The following is a 14,350-nucleotide window of genomic DNA, read 5'->3' as shown; positions in this document are numbered from 1 at the left end:
CAGTGACATACTGTTCTAATGCACGTCTTTTGGCACCTACTCCTCATACAAACAGATGACACTTATCTGAAGCACCTATGGTGCTCTCATGCAGACCATTCCTAACTAAACATTTAGAGATTCTGGCTTGATTAGCTGAACACGATGGAAGACACCACATACAGATGAAGCGGAGTTTTAGAACTGAAATACCCACACACCTAGCAGGCATATAAAACTGTTAAAGTAGGAAACAAGTAGTTTTATACACCTAGGGTGTTTGACAGTCCTGGACATTATGTGTTGCTTTAATTGTATTCCCTTAAAACTAAAAAAAATTTTTAAAAATCCATAAAAGGTCCAATCTTTCTGACTTAACGCCCATTACCTAACATCAAGCAAGAAACAAAAATAGGTTGTGTAAACAAAGAGGAAATAAAAAAAAAAAATCAAAAAATCATTTCAAACCTCTCAGTCAGCATAGCTGGGAAACCCAGGAGCTTCAGCCTGTCCAGTTGGAGTGTGTGAAGCAACAGCATGAATCTCTTCCTGTTTACTTTTCTGAGTGCCTTACCTCAAGACTAGATATTGAGAGGAATGAGTCTGTGGTCCTCTTGCCTCTACCTATACACTTAGACATCCTTCAGTGACTACACTGTATAACTTGTTAGGCATTAACCATGTCCCATTCCTTAGTCTACAACAGCAGCAGTTATCCTTTTATCTTTTAGGTAATATTGCCTACATTTCACAGGGGAAAAAAAAAAAAAGCATTCTAATCTGGATTATTAGGCATGTAAAAGTGCATCCTGCTACCAACTGAATAACGTGTAATAGGGATACTCAAAAAAACACCTGAACAACCCCACACCAAAAGAAACGCAAACAAAAAAACTAAACTATGTTTAAATGGCCCAAAATCTATTCTTTAACTGATGTCATGTACACCCACTTCAGTTTTGCACAATAGCTTCTTCATTCCTGAAACATTAAATCATTCCAAGGGCACTCCAAGCTATGCTGTATTTTCCATGTTTCACTTCAATAAAATATTACAAATACGTTACCATGTAGTTGGGATTTTTTCTGCAATCATCATAACAAACCAATGTTTTCATAGTATCGCCACAAACCACATCTATTACCTCATACAAGAGCACAATGTTTCGGCAATGCAGCGCAAATAGTAGGAACAACCTCACCATCATCTTCCAAAATAGTTCTTTGAACACATTTCCAAAAAACAGTAGCGACAAAAGCCCTGCCACTTCATTTCTTCCCTCCACCCCCACGATAGATGAGAAGAAAGCACTGAAACAAGCACTGTCCTCTCCTATCTCTGCGTTATGAAGAGGCTCTGGATCACAGTCATTCACAGTTAAATCACACTGAATTCAACAGGAAACATTCCAAAACCTGGAGAAACTGTATACATCATTTAACCCAAACACTCCAGAATAAGATTTAAGAAAAACAGACTGTTTAATCTTCCTGTCTCGCTTGTCTTAACCAAGTCATGGTGAGGGCTGGGGAAACACCTAAATTATACCAGAAATGTAAGTAGTGCCCCATTTTAATGTGAAAATGACACTGAAAATTACAGCAGAAAAATTTGAAGATGAGTTGAAAATTCTTTTGCTCATGGCCTGATGCTTTAACAAGTCCAAAACCTACAGAACTTCAAAGGAATCAAAGTCACTCAAAGCCTAACAGATAAAGGGCTGGCCTTTATCTGTGTGTTCAATCTACTATATTCCTTCCCAGACTTTACCCAAAACGGTTTCAAGCAACTTACTGTTAATAAGGATTAAACCTACTTAACTCAAGTATTTCCAGAGATCACATCACTATCAGGCCTGATTAACAGGTCTTGAAGTCTACAGCAGCGAGGCTGCACTCCTCATATATTCTAAATATGACTATATATTTGTATTCTGGGTTCTTTCTCAGTGAGAACCAGTGCATGCAAAATAAATTCCCAATCCCACATCTTGTATACAAAGGGCATCACACATATCCTGCGATTTAAGCTATTCTCCTGAAATTATCTTAGTCTCACACAATCACACTTCAAATACCCCATATGTCCAGTTTGGTTATCCCTCCTTTGAAAAGCTAATAAATGTAATACTTAGATGCAACTGCATTTCATCTAAAAACAATTATCTGCAGTACTTTGTGCCAGGAAAAGCATCAATAGGCATCATTAACAACACTTCCACTTTATTTTCTTCCCGTCTAATGGGCCCAATCCAACACCCAAGTGAAGTCAATGAGAGCCTCACAATTGTTTTCAGTGGGAGCTGGACAGAGCCTCACAATCGCACATGAATGTGAGGTTTGTGCAAGGAGGCCGAGTGACAAGCACAGCCTCTGTTTATTCACACCACGATATTGCAAAGGGAGAGGAAGAACAAACTTCCCGGGATGTTCCCACTACCCGGAGCTGCTGAAGAGCCAGTAATAAAAGCTTTGGAGGTGGGAGCTAACACTGCTCTCTGGACTTACTCAGTCCTTCTTCTCTTCTCTAAAACTGTCCATAAGAGCTGAAAACTGGACTGACACAGGCACCTGGTGCAATGGAACTTTTACCTGTTACTCTCCCTAAGTGTTTTTAAAATTAAAAAACACAAAAAAAGATCGCCCCCCCCCCCCCCCCCATTGGTGCTACACAGAGCCTCCTATTCAGCTGGGTTATTTTCATCTCAAAGGAAAAACAAGTCATCTGCACAACAGTTCTCAGTTACAATGCGCTCGTCTTACTTTATTGAACTCTACCCGATTTAGGGTCTAAAAATGTCAAACAATTTATTTCAGGCACTCACTTTCATGTTTCATACATATAAAAATAAGGAGAGAGAAAAACGACCTCTTGTTTTTCCCCAAAACACCCATGGAAGCAGTATATTTCCAAAGAGATTGGATGCATGAGCCAAATGATTAAAAACACTTAGAAGTACCCCAAAATTCTAAAAGGACTCCCAAATGCTTTGTACTTGCTGGCTCACATACAATGCTTTCCCAAACAATTTTTTATTTCTTTACAAAAATCATGTACTCTTTCTACACACACGCTCATCCTTTCCTCCTGCTTTCAGTGTTAAATATGACATCAGAATCTTTTAAAGTACAGATGTTATGTAGCCTTTGAAATGCAGGAGACTTTCAAATCTGTATCTACCTAGGGCCTCCTCGAAGGAACAAGTAGCATGTAAGGCTTCAAGGGATTTCCAAAGTTCTGCACTGACGTGTGCCTGACCTCACCTTCCCTCGTACACTGGACCTACACAGTCAAAGACACTGGCAGGCTGATACTCCATTGCCACTTGATACCTACGTATTGCAAACCTCATTTTATTTGGGATTATGAAAATATAAGCCACAAAGAGAGTTGAAGTCCAACCTTTGAACCTGCTCATGTGCACCCATATTTAATGCAGATGCAACTGTAACCTGATGGTAACACAAACTCAGTGAAAATCACAGACATACCAGGAGCATCCTCCTCTGTAAACCATCCTCTCTCCATCTCAAGCTTTCCATAGGTTGGATGGCTAAACTTAGTGGGATGGGTGATAGAATGCAGCAGTTTCCTTAAAACCAACACTAAGAGACCAGAAAGAGACACAACCAGAATTTTAGTGGTGGAAACAAAAGAAAGAGGAAATTAAAAAGAAGAAAAAAAAGAATGGAGAGATCAAGATATTTGTTCATCTCGCATTTAGAGCATGAGGGAACTTAGTCTTAACAGTGTAAATCAAATTAAATAGTTCAGGGATCTCACTTAAAAAGCTGCCATTTTAATAAAACGGGGGACAATTGGCAAGTTGTTTAAAAACTGTAGCTGCATTCTCATACCCTCTGCCTCCTCCTTTTCCCAACCCTTACACCCACACCACCAACTGCCATCTCTAATTTACCTTGCCATGCACTCGCTCCAGAATTCCCTCCCAACCGCAGAGGACTGGAGGAATCTACAGAAAATAAACTGACAATAAATACGACTATATTACCTAAAGGGAGGAGGGGAAGCAACAAAAATTACCAAATTGTTGACATTGGTCAAGAAAACTTTCCCCTCTAAAATTTCAAAGAACACGAAGGCTGAACAGCAAAGGTCTCATTATGAATTCACTCAAAACTGGTTTTTTTTACGGAGTTCCTTCTCCCCCATCCCTGAATACAGGAGCTTATTCTTGTGCAATCATTAATGCTCAACGGCAGATAGGCTGCTATTTCCCACTCCTGAAGAAACCCATTTTATAACATGCAATATGAAGAACTGCTTCATTAATCAGATGGTTAAGTAGCTCCAGTAGAGTTGCTATAGGGAGGCATGGTGACACCGTGGTGGGAAAACTGGCTTTCTTTCCATCTGGATCATCATTTAAAGGGCCTCAGAATTTCCTTTAGCTTAACAGGTTTATTGTTTTAATCCCTACCTGGGAGAATAACAAGACTCCTCATAAAAATGTAGAAAGCAAGTCTGACTGCATGTGGGGAGAATGTGAAAGGGAAACAGCTGAAGAAGAGAATGGATGGGAATAATATAGAGGGTTGCAAGCCTATTTTCTTGCTGGGACTGAAAACATTAATACTGTTAAGGCTTATTTCACATACATTTTTTTAAAAGAGTCAGATTTTTGCTGTCCATGATTCAACTAAAACTATGCAGAAGCTTTTAAGTTTCCAATATTATCATCATTTTATCCATAGAAATCCAACTTTATCTGTCTTTCAGCATCTCAGATCTTCTCCACAAAAAGCCAGTCAGGCTAATAAAATGTAATAGTTTAAAGCAGCACTTTCTTGAGACGACGTAACATACAGAAAATGAAATTTTTATAAAATGAGAATGTAAGTATCAATCGGTCCTTTTATTCACCCTCCTGACATCTTGGAAGCAAACAATCCAGGCCTACTTATAAATCAAAGTGCATTTACTGAGGAAAGCATCCAGAAGCATTATGAACTGACATAAGCAGCTACCTAGACGCAGCAGCAAGGAACCTTTAGCCCTGTCCAAAGGTGTTAACAATGCAGGACTAATGTGACACAGCACTAACTGGATGGCCAAACACAGAGGCTTTGTTACACACAGGAGGTTGCATTTTTGCCATCTTTTTCCAAACATGCACCTAAGGGAAAATACTACCAAGTCCTTTCAAAGAAGAAAAGGAAAGAATAACTGTTTTGTCCTGCATATTTTAAGGACAATTGCTAACAAAGAGTAAAAGCTCCACAGATTATTTATTTTTCTTGTATGGTGAATTTTCCTCTGCTTAACTTAAGGGTAAAATATGAACTGGTCAGAGTACCAAAGTCCCACACACCCAAATCGCCTCTCTTTCAAATTTTTTTAAATATAGCTATCTATTTCCTAAATAGGGTTTTACCAATGGTTGTAGTCAGTCTCATTCATTCTCAACCTTTAAACAGATTGGATCAAAATGATTGTATTATATGCCTGTACTTTATGGTATCAACTTTACTTTCCACCACCGCACCACTAAAGGAAGACCGTGGTCCTGATTTGAAGCTGTAAATTCAAGATCAAATGGGAAAGTGTTAAATTCAGAAGAGCTTTTGGTCCATTAACTTCCATGCTGATTTTACACGCTCTGCAGTGCTTGGGCAACAGACTCTGCTATACAACGTATTCCTAAGCAAACAGTGCTTTGTGTCATAAACCATCTGGGGTGTCAGTTCCAAGGGCCACTCATCTAAACTCCTCTGATACACTTGGAAATGCTGAGGTGCAGAACAGAAACTTTTCCTCACTACAAAATATCTTTTGCAAGGGTAAGGGAGATGCTGCCATCAGAGAAACGATGGAAGGCACAACATTTTGGCTAAGGGTGTTGTTTTCATTATTCCCCTGAAGAAAACCACTGGACAAACAAGCTTTCTAAAACACTGGGATTTTTCTAAGGTGCCAACAAAAGTGATACTCTTCATAATATGGACAGTGCTCCCTTTCATATCAGAGCCTATAGTTGCAAAGCTAAGTGCCAAGCAGATGGTTGAAATCTGTTTTGTATAAAAAGCGTGTGTGCACACGCGGTTTTTTTTAGATGGAGTTCTTTGTATTCATATTCAGGCCTAGGTTCTAGCCATCAAAACACTGGCACTGAAGCAATCATTAGCTGCACTTTAGACAACTGGCAACTAAGGTATTCACAGTTCTCCACAAAATGTTCAGCTAATACCTCCCAGATGTATAATTAAGGCAAAAGATCATCTTATTAAATTGGTATCAGTGCTTTGGATGGCCTTTCAATAGACTACACGTGTATGTAAAAAGCTATTGTATTTATCTTCTTTTTAAAATAATATTCTGTTTGCTTTAAGTGTTTACAGCAGCTTTTAAAAATACAGGCTTCCACGTCAAACTCTACCCAAATAAAACAGCAGAAACTATATTCATCTTGTTTTCATCTTCCTAAGAAACATTGAGCAGGAAATTCTGTAGATCATTTTAAGAGAAAGACTTTGTCTAACTTATCTGATAACCATTTAGCTTGTTTAAAAAGAAAATATAAGATAGGCTCAGCTGCTCTAGAGGAATCAGTTCCAGACAAGATGAACCTGCTCCTGCTACACTGGACAACTCATGGCCGGTTGTGTCAGTTGCAGGTACCTCAGTGTAAGCGGGTTGCTTATTACCACAAACAGCAAAACCAGAAATGCTTACCAGCATGGGGCTCTGCTGTCTGCCTGGGCTTCTCATGGAATCAGTGAACAGGTGACAATAATTTGCCTGGTGACAAATTAACAGAGGTCACACTTTTGAAAACTGGGGTTATCAAACAAATGTATATTTGGAAGAAGGCATTTTTGTGCAGCGGTCTTTCTATAGGCCTTGGTGGCCACAACTGGGAATTAGTGCCTCAGGAAACACACAGTTTCAAAACCAAGATTGATTTTGTGCGCAGTGCCAAGTCCGCTAAGGTCCAGATGTTAGCTCTGGCATAATTCAGGTACATTTTCATCACGCGGCCATTCAGATCATTCTAATCTGCGAAGCATGCATGTTGTTTAGGAGAAAAAGATAGTTAACCTGTTGTCAAAGCACACCAACATGGAACTTCCGAAATCCCCAGATTTGCTGAAGCCTGCAGAAATCCCTCCTGAGGCTTTAGAAACTCTGGCGGCATTGCAACCCATGGAAGTTTGCTGCAGATTAAGGAAAGTCAGGATTCTGCTCAGTGATCTCCTCATGAGTCACCATTTCATGCCATCGTGGCGTACTGGGGTGAAGAATACCAGCCTTCTTCATAGAGTTGAGCAGGACGTTAATTAATTAGGCCGACATTTTTAGGACCTGACACTGAACTCCAGTGCTCCTTAGTCCAAACACTCAGAATGAATGGGTACTTTTTTAAAGGATGCCTTGACTGGCCCTATCACAAAATAGGTCTTTGTGAACACACTGCTGAATAACTACTACAGAAACACTATGGAACTGGCCTGATCATAATCCATTATCTTGAAAGTAATGTCCCTCTTAAAAAGCTTATCAAAGAAAATAACTTAACAGCTCAGTCATGATATTCATAGACAACAGAGGTCAAACCCACCCAGGACTACTTCAGTTTATACCCATTTTCCCAACAGTGTGTAGTAAAGGATGCAACACACAGCCTAGATCTAAAGCTACCTGCTGACCTCAGCATTTCAGCTCTACTCTTACTGAGTGTGCAGTTGGAAACAAGAAAAAAAACCCACTAAAATGGATTAGAATTACTTTTAACGTGAATAAGAAAATAATTCCTCCCTTTTAACAACCCTGTATAATTTCCTTCATTTTGGATCTCATTTAAAAAGCAAATGTCACACATTTGGGTAGGAATCACAGTGCAGTTTGTGTTCTGCAGCACAGTTTTTTGCTTTTAGGCTGGTTGGTTGGTTTGCTCACTGTGGCTGCCTACATTGCTGCTTGCAGTGGAGTCTGTTCCTCACATTAATACTCTCCATGTGAACAATTTTTTCCTGGATTCCCCTCATGCCTGGTCCTTAGGTTATAAAACCTGTGACAACTCTGGTACATATGGCTCAAGATGTTAACTGCTCTACAGGACCAAAGTTTACCTGTTAGTAGCACACACAGTTTCCCAAATTACTGCTTAAACACAGCAGGTGCTGCTGCCAGACTCCAGTTATCCAAACTTGCCCCAGGTAAGGAGTTAGTTTAGAAGCACACACAGGTAACTGGAGGGTCTACAGACAGTATTCCCTCCCAGCCCTCAACAATACAACTGTGGCTGCAAATATTTCTTTAATTTATATTATTAATTATACTCCATAGTCCCTATTTTACATACTTAAGTGATTTGAATACTATAGTTCATCTTGCTAGAATGAGACCTTTAGAAATTATAATTAGATAGAGAGAAGTCTATAATTTGCAGTTCTTAGGATCTCAAGAAGGAAAAGGAGGGTGTCTTCAGGCTAAAAAACAGGTCTAGCAGTCAGTGTCTCCACTTTTTAAACCCGCACATGCAAAAGATTTTGTGACAGCATTCCTCAGTTTACTCATCTATAGGTTGAGGCTAATCTTGCTTTTCAATCTAAAAAGCACAGAAATCTTCATGATTTGTATATCAATGCTTACCAAATGCTCTGAATTCCTAATCAAAAGACTTTATAGGAAGTATAAATCTATTATTAATAAAATCAGTAACAGTAAAGCAACTTCTACATACATGCATCTGGAAAAAATACAGAGAGAGAATACACATACACATATATTGCTCAATTTATAAATTGTTAAGCATGGCTTCAGGACTGAAATCTCATTCATGAACCATGCTAGGGATCTCTTACCTACTCCCTGTTTCTGAATTTTCCCCATACAAAGGCACATTTATAGTACTCTAAGCTCTAAGCACAAAGGCTGCTCTGTGGAATGGAAAGAAACCTTCTTTTTTTTGTGTTTGTACAGTGACAAGCATAATGGGGTCCTGATTCAGGATGCTTGCACTCTACAAAAACACACTAAATCAATGACACTAATACACATGAAGATTATCTAGGAAGAGATGCACGGCATACTTGAGAGTGGCACAGCACTATCCCTATACTTTGCCTGGTATTTCATGCAAACACCTAATGTGCATTCCCGAGTTGCACAATTTCACACTTTAGGCAAGAACAGCAAATGTGAGCAGAACTTACAAAACATAAGCAAAGGAGGAGAGCCTTCCACTGAGAAATTCTGCCAAATTCTGATCTCAGTTGCAAAACCAGAATCAGCTCTATGTTCATGGGCTTTTGACAAAGATGAGAACCAGCAGCCTTCTTTAAAACACACCATAAATTTCTACTTCAGTGTCCAAAACCCAGGAGCAAAAGACAAATCAAATCCTGAACCTGAAGAGAGAAATGTATTTTCTGTATCCCTGTTATATTTGAATTCAAAAGCCTAGATATTTTTAACAGACATGGAAAAAAGAACTATTTGGCTTTACTCAGCAACTGCAGAAGGAAACTGTACCAAAAGAATAATGTTGCATGTTCTGTTTTCACTTGATTCCATTTAGCCTTTCAGTTCTATTTCAGTTATGTTTCATTTAGCCTATTTTTTTTTTAAATAATCATCATGTTTTGGTGATTCACATTTCACACCAGCACAAGAACAAGTCATGTAAATACAACACAGCAAAATGACCCAGTTTGTTAATAGACATGCCAAACGGGTAAGAACATCCTTCCCTCCGCCCTTACCAACCATCACCTTCCCACACATCTCATTTCTATCCAAAAAAGCCTCTGCCCCGGTGAGGCCACGGTATCAAAATTTAGGGACAAAACCCTATGAACAGAAACCTGACTAAACCTTAGGAGAAAATGTTTTCAGTCTTGTTTTACAAAGTGAATGTAATGAGGACGCTAAGGGAATTTATCTGGAAACAGAAGACTTCTCTGCAGTCTAATAGAGCACTCAGAACTACGGCTCCCTCCCAGCACAAAGCTCCGCTGAAATGCTTTAGTCCTAACTCAGGCAGGCCACCCCTAAAGGTGAGAGGAGGCCCTATGCTTCTTGCCCTTCATTAAGCATTCTCTCTCTTAAATCAAGGAGTACTTCCAAATTATAAAAATGGTGCGCAGAGACACACTTTGGTCTTTCAGACTGTGATGAATTTTAGCTTCACCACATTCTACTGAAGTGCAGTCTCTTAATGCACCCTAGCAGAGAGACATTCCAAACCACAGAGGGCAAACACAAACAGATCTGTGCAGACGGGTGCACACACTCCTGAGATTTTGGGAGGCTCGCTGTTGTAAATGGCAAAAAAATTTTGGGTGAAATATTTTCACGTAACTATGGTAAAAAAAAAAAAAAAAAGGAATAACAGCATTAAAAATTGTTTTGAACCACTAATATTTTCTTTACTTTTGGTCTTCTGCAAGCTATTGAGCTGCCAATGGCGAGTAAGTCCAGCTCGCTGTCAGATACATTAACTTTGGCCATGCCCAACCTCTGAGATCAATCGATGAAACTTGGGTCAGTTTCTTCATTCTCACATTCTTAAAAAATTAAGCGCAGCACCAAAGAAATTAAGAGGATGACAAACTGTATGGGTTTCTCCTTACATGAGCTACATTCCTAGGTCTTTTCTCTCTAGAGCTACAAAGGTCCATGAAGAACACTAGATGTAGACAATGCTCTTAACTGCAAAAATAGCACATACCTCTCTCACAAGTTCCTCACCACTAAAAAAAATTTTGAGTATTCACAGAAGAAAATTAAATACCCACTCATTCTGCTTATATTTTTGCCCCCAAAAGTAACAGAATTATATTACAACAGAAACAAATTAGTAATAAGACTATAATACAATCACAAAGAAAAATTAGCACTAAGGCAACATTTTATGGCATGTTTAGATCAAATAGCAGTCAGACACCCACATCATAGAAAAAAAACAAAACCCAAAAAATTTAAGACAGTCTATATGAACTTGAGAAAACACAAAACCAGAAGTGCATAGCAAAGCAAAATAAAATTATTATAAATCTCAAAAAGCATATGCCGATATGAATTTCAATACTTGGTCTTTAAAAACTGTAAGTATGAAAAGGAAATTCGGAATACTAAAAATAAATTTCAAAAATAACAAAATATAAATACAATTTGAGAATCGAGAAATGTTACCTGATTAATCCCACAATACTTTTAAGGGAAACAAGGTCAACACCATTTCAAACTTCCAAAGCCAGCTGCAAGCTTTTCCTCATTTTCACTTCAACTCTGAGCTCCACAAGTCAAAAATAATATCATCATGTGGGAATTTTTTTTTTCTTTAAACGAGGTGACAAAAGGACGAGTTGAAGAGAAGTGCCAAGCCAGATCAAAACCAGGACGCTGGAAAATGTTTGCCAATTCCTTTCAAAACAAACAGCTCCCCCAATACCATGGGAAACACCTGAACTTCATACTAACATCTGATAATTCTAGCAAATGGAATTCAACATTTCCTTCTTACTCTGTTTAAAACAATTAAATAAATTAATTTTGCACCTATCCTAAAAAGACAGGCAGCTTCTCTGAATTACTACTGTATACCTCACAATTTCCATTCACTTCTCACATTCTTTTCAAGTCCCATGGCCCCTGCAAGCAGCGCTCGCTCACCAAAATTCTTCCAGAACCTTGTCTAAATTTGCTGTCTCCCAACAACTACTGTGCACAGAACTTCCACACTGTCACAAGGACATGTGGGCTCAGGAACAACTTTTGGAGACTCCTGGCTTCCCAGCTGGCATAGCTGGGCTCACCGTGGAGACAACAAGCAGTGTCTCTCGAGCAGAGGCTACAGCACATTGAACTCCCCGCAGCACCCCTGGTGCCCAGCCACAGCATGGGCAAGGCCACTTGAAGCAATGCAGCCCCTCTGGAGGGTATGGGAGAACTGGGACAACACCATCACCCTTGGCAAAGGTGTGGGTGAAAACTTTATGGTGGTGGTGTTTCGACAAAGGGGCTGTGGGAGGAGATGGCAATGGGACAAACGCCGTCAATAAATCCCCACGACCGCTCGCCCTCGCCCACTGGCCAGAGCCAGCCCAAAGCTCCAGAGAAAAACAGCCCATTTCAAAAGTTCCAGAAGTTCTGGTTTAGGTAATTCAGTAATATGACAGCGATTTGCTTACTTTGTAGCATTGTGGGTTTTAACATACCCATACACAACATAATTTTACCTTTTGTAGGAAGGAGACTTCACACGTTTTCCACATTCGATAAAAATCCATAGAAACTTTAAGAGGGAAAAACTCTTTGCTTTTAAGGATGCTACTCGTTAAACAACCAACTCCTTGCCATCATCAGAGAGGCACTACAGCTATGAATTAATTGCTGTGAGCACTTCTTTTCTCTTGACTACAGTAACAGAATTCACAGCCATTGAATATTTCCAGTGTGTACAGGTAGAACATGTCAACATGTTTTTCCCCTTCCACTTATGAGTTAATTATGCTATAACCAGGCCTGAACAAGAAATTAATAAAATACAATAAAATAGAAAGTCAAGAGGATGTCAGACTGACTTCTGCAACAGTTGTGAAGGCACAGGTATCTCACACAAACATGAAGTTACCCTGTATTTCAAGTCTAGTATGAAAAGCATGTGAAGAAACTGTTACTGTACCTTGGGAGGAGACACTCTTTTTCCTCTATAAATATTGTTTAAAGTGTTTTTTATACACCTACAGACATATCACATTGCACAGACAGATATTCCTATCCTATGAGGGAGCTTCATGTTTAAGTAACTCAACCAGATACTCTGTGCCTCCTAAATGATAAAGCCATAAATGCTTGTTAAAGCTCCCTGAGAAGTAGTAAATATTTTGTAAACTACTTATATATTTAAGATCTCTGGACAGAAAGAGAAGGAAAAACAATTCCTTGCCCATGTAAAGGTACCAATCAAACACATTATGCACATAAACACCACAAGATGCTTGGTGGGAGACTGTGTATGTGTTTGTGTGTGTGTTAATTAACTCCTTGAATGCATATGATGAGCCAGCCACCCAGAATTAGTAATGCCAAACTCCCAATTTGATTCAAATGCAATGAATACAACAGTCGAATTGTGCAGGCTGGTGTGTCACTCATCAGCTCTCTCATTTGGGCTTTCGCCTTCCAAGACTAGTTCACAATTTCAGCAACTGGTAAATTACTGAGATGTTCATTAAAATCTGTAATCTGTAACAGTCAACTTCTTCCTAGCCAAGCATAAGAACAACAAATTAAATTAGTGCATGCAGGACATTAATGAATAGTCTACAAATACATTAATCCCTTTGGACTTATCTCAGAGAAAAAAACTCTGTTAATTTTTATCACTGTGAAATACCAGCATCTGCAGCTTTACACTGGCACTCTATTTATTCTTCAAATCCCAGACCCCTAGAACCACAAACGTAAGCAATGAAGTCCTTTTCTCAAAATGTCTCAATGAAGTTAAAAGCTATTCAGCCCGATAGTAAAGCAATCTTTTAAATGAAAGAATAATCACTCTTACTTCTACAGGTAGATTTTAGGAGAGTGGAACATCATTCTGAGCAAGCCGAGTAATAGAAAGGTATTATTCTTTCTCCAAAATTCTCAGCAAATGCAGCAGAATAAAGCTTTTAGGGTAACTTTAGCTAAGAAAAGCACTTAGGAATACGCAAAGTTTCCTTTTAAGAAAATGACTTCTCCATTTGACAGTGTTGGTACAACCCCAAAATAAATTCAGTGGGAGTCTAAAATGACTCGTGCAGTGCAGCAGTGAAGCAGCTAAGTATATTTTTTTCCTCCCAGCAGAGGCTTGCTTTACATCCTTGAGCCCTTCCTTTCTACAAGCTATTCACTAGAACAGAGAGCGTTCCGAGAGCTCACTACCGGTGCCTGCAAAGGCTGAACTTGTTCTACTCTCCCCATCCCCACTACTCCAATCTACGCCTTTTGTCTTTTCTAGCTCTGCCTTTTTTTCCTATGGAGGCACTAACCTATCCTTCCTTCTTCTACAAGCACTACATACCACTTTACCTTGAACTGGCATGTTAAAATTAAGAACGAAAAAAGTAAAGGAAACAATGAAAAAGAGAAAGGATGTCACTCTGTCCGGATGCCTAGCATAGCCTCGCTCTCAGTCTACAGAGAAATGTAAATATGCAGTAATTAATTTGGGTTTAAGAACATTCCATACACTAGGGATATTGTTAAACAGTCACTTATCTATTTTTCATTAATCAGATTTTATTAAGACATTAAAACTTTATGTTGGGCATTTCTGAGTTTTTATCATTCTGTAAATTTCCCAGCTGTCCGCGATGGTTCCGGCCACAATGTCTCTACCTTTTCCTCAGTGAAGTAAAC

General features: G+C 39.1%; 1 protein-coding gene across 19 annotated transcripts in view; it reads right to left on the bottom strand.

Moving 5' to 3' along the window:
* SOX5 (SRY-box transcription factor 5) overlaps nt 1–14,350 on the bottom strand; it is a 609,758-nt gene that overhangs the window by 264,256 nt on the left and 331,152 nt on the right. For 2 of the 19 annotated variants that reach the window (XM_042050100.1, XM_042050102.1), the window contains one exon: nt 6,674–6,739. The exons of 16 other annotated variants lie outside the window; for them this stretch is intronic. The gene's annotated coding sequence lies outside the window, so the exon portion shown is untranslated. Of the gene's footprint in view, nt 1–6,673; nt 6,740–13,511; nt 13,535–14,350 lie in introns of those variants that run through there. One more of the 19 variants, XM_042050103.1, reaches the window with a different exon arrangement.

Source organism: Corvus kubaryi, unplaced genomic scaffold (assembly GCF_017639235.1).
Source record: "Corvus kubaryi isolate FWS band 111438036 unplaced genomic scaffold, C.kubaryi_AGA036_p1.0 72, whole genome shotgun sequence".
Taxonomy (NCBI): domain Eukaryota; kingdom Metazoa; phylum Chordata; class Aves; order Passeriformes; family Corvidae; genus Corvus; species Corvus kubaryi.
Note: the sequence above shows the minus strand (reverse complement) of the source record. Positions and strands in the feature narration are given on the sequence as shown.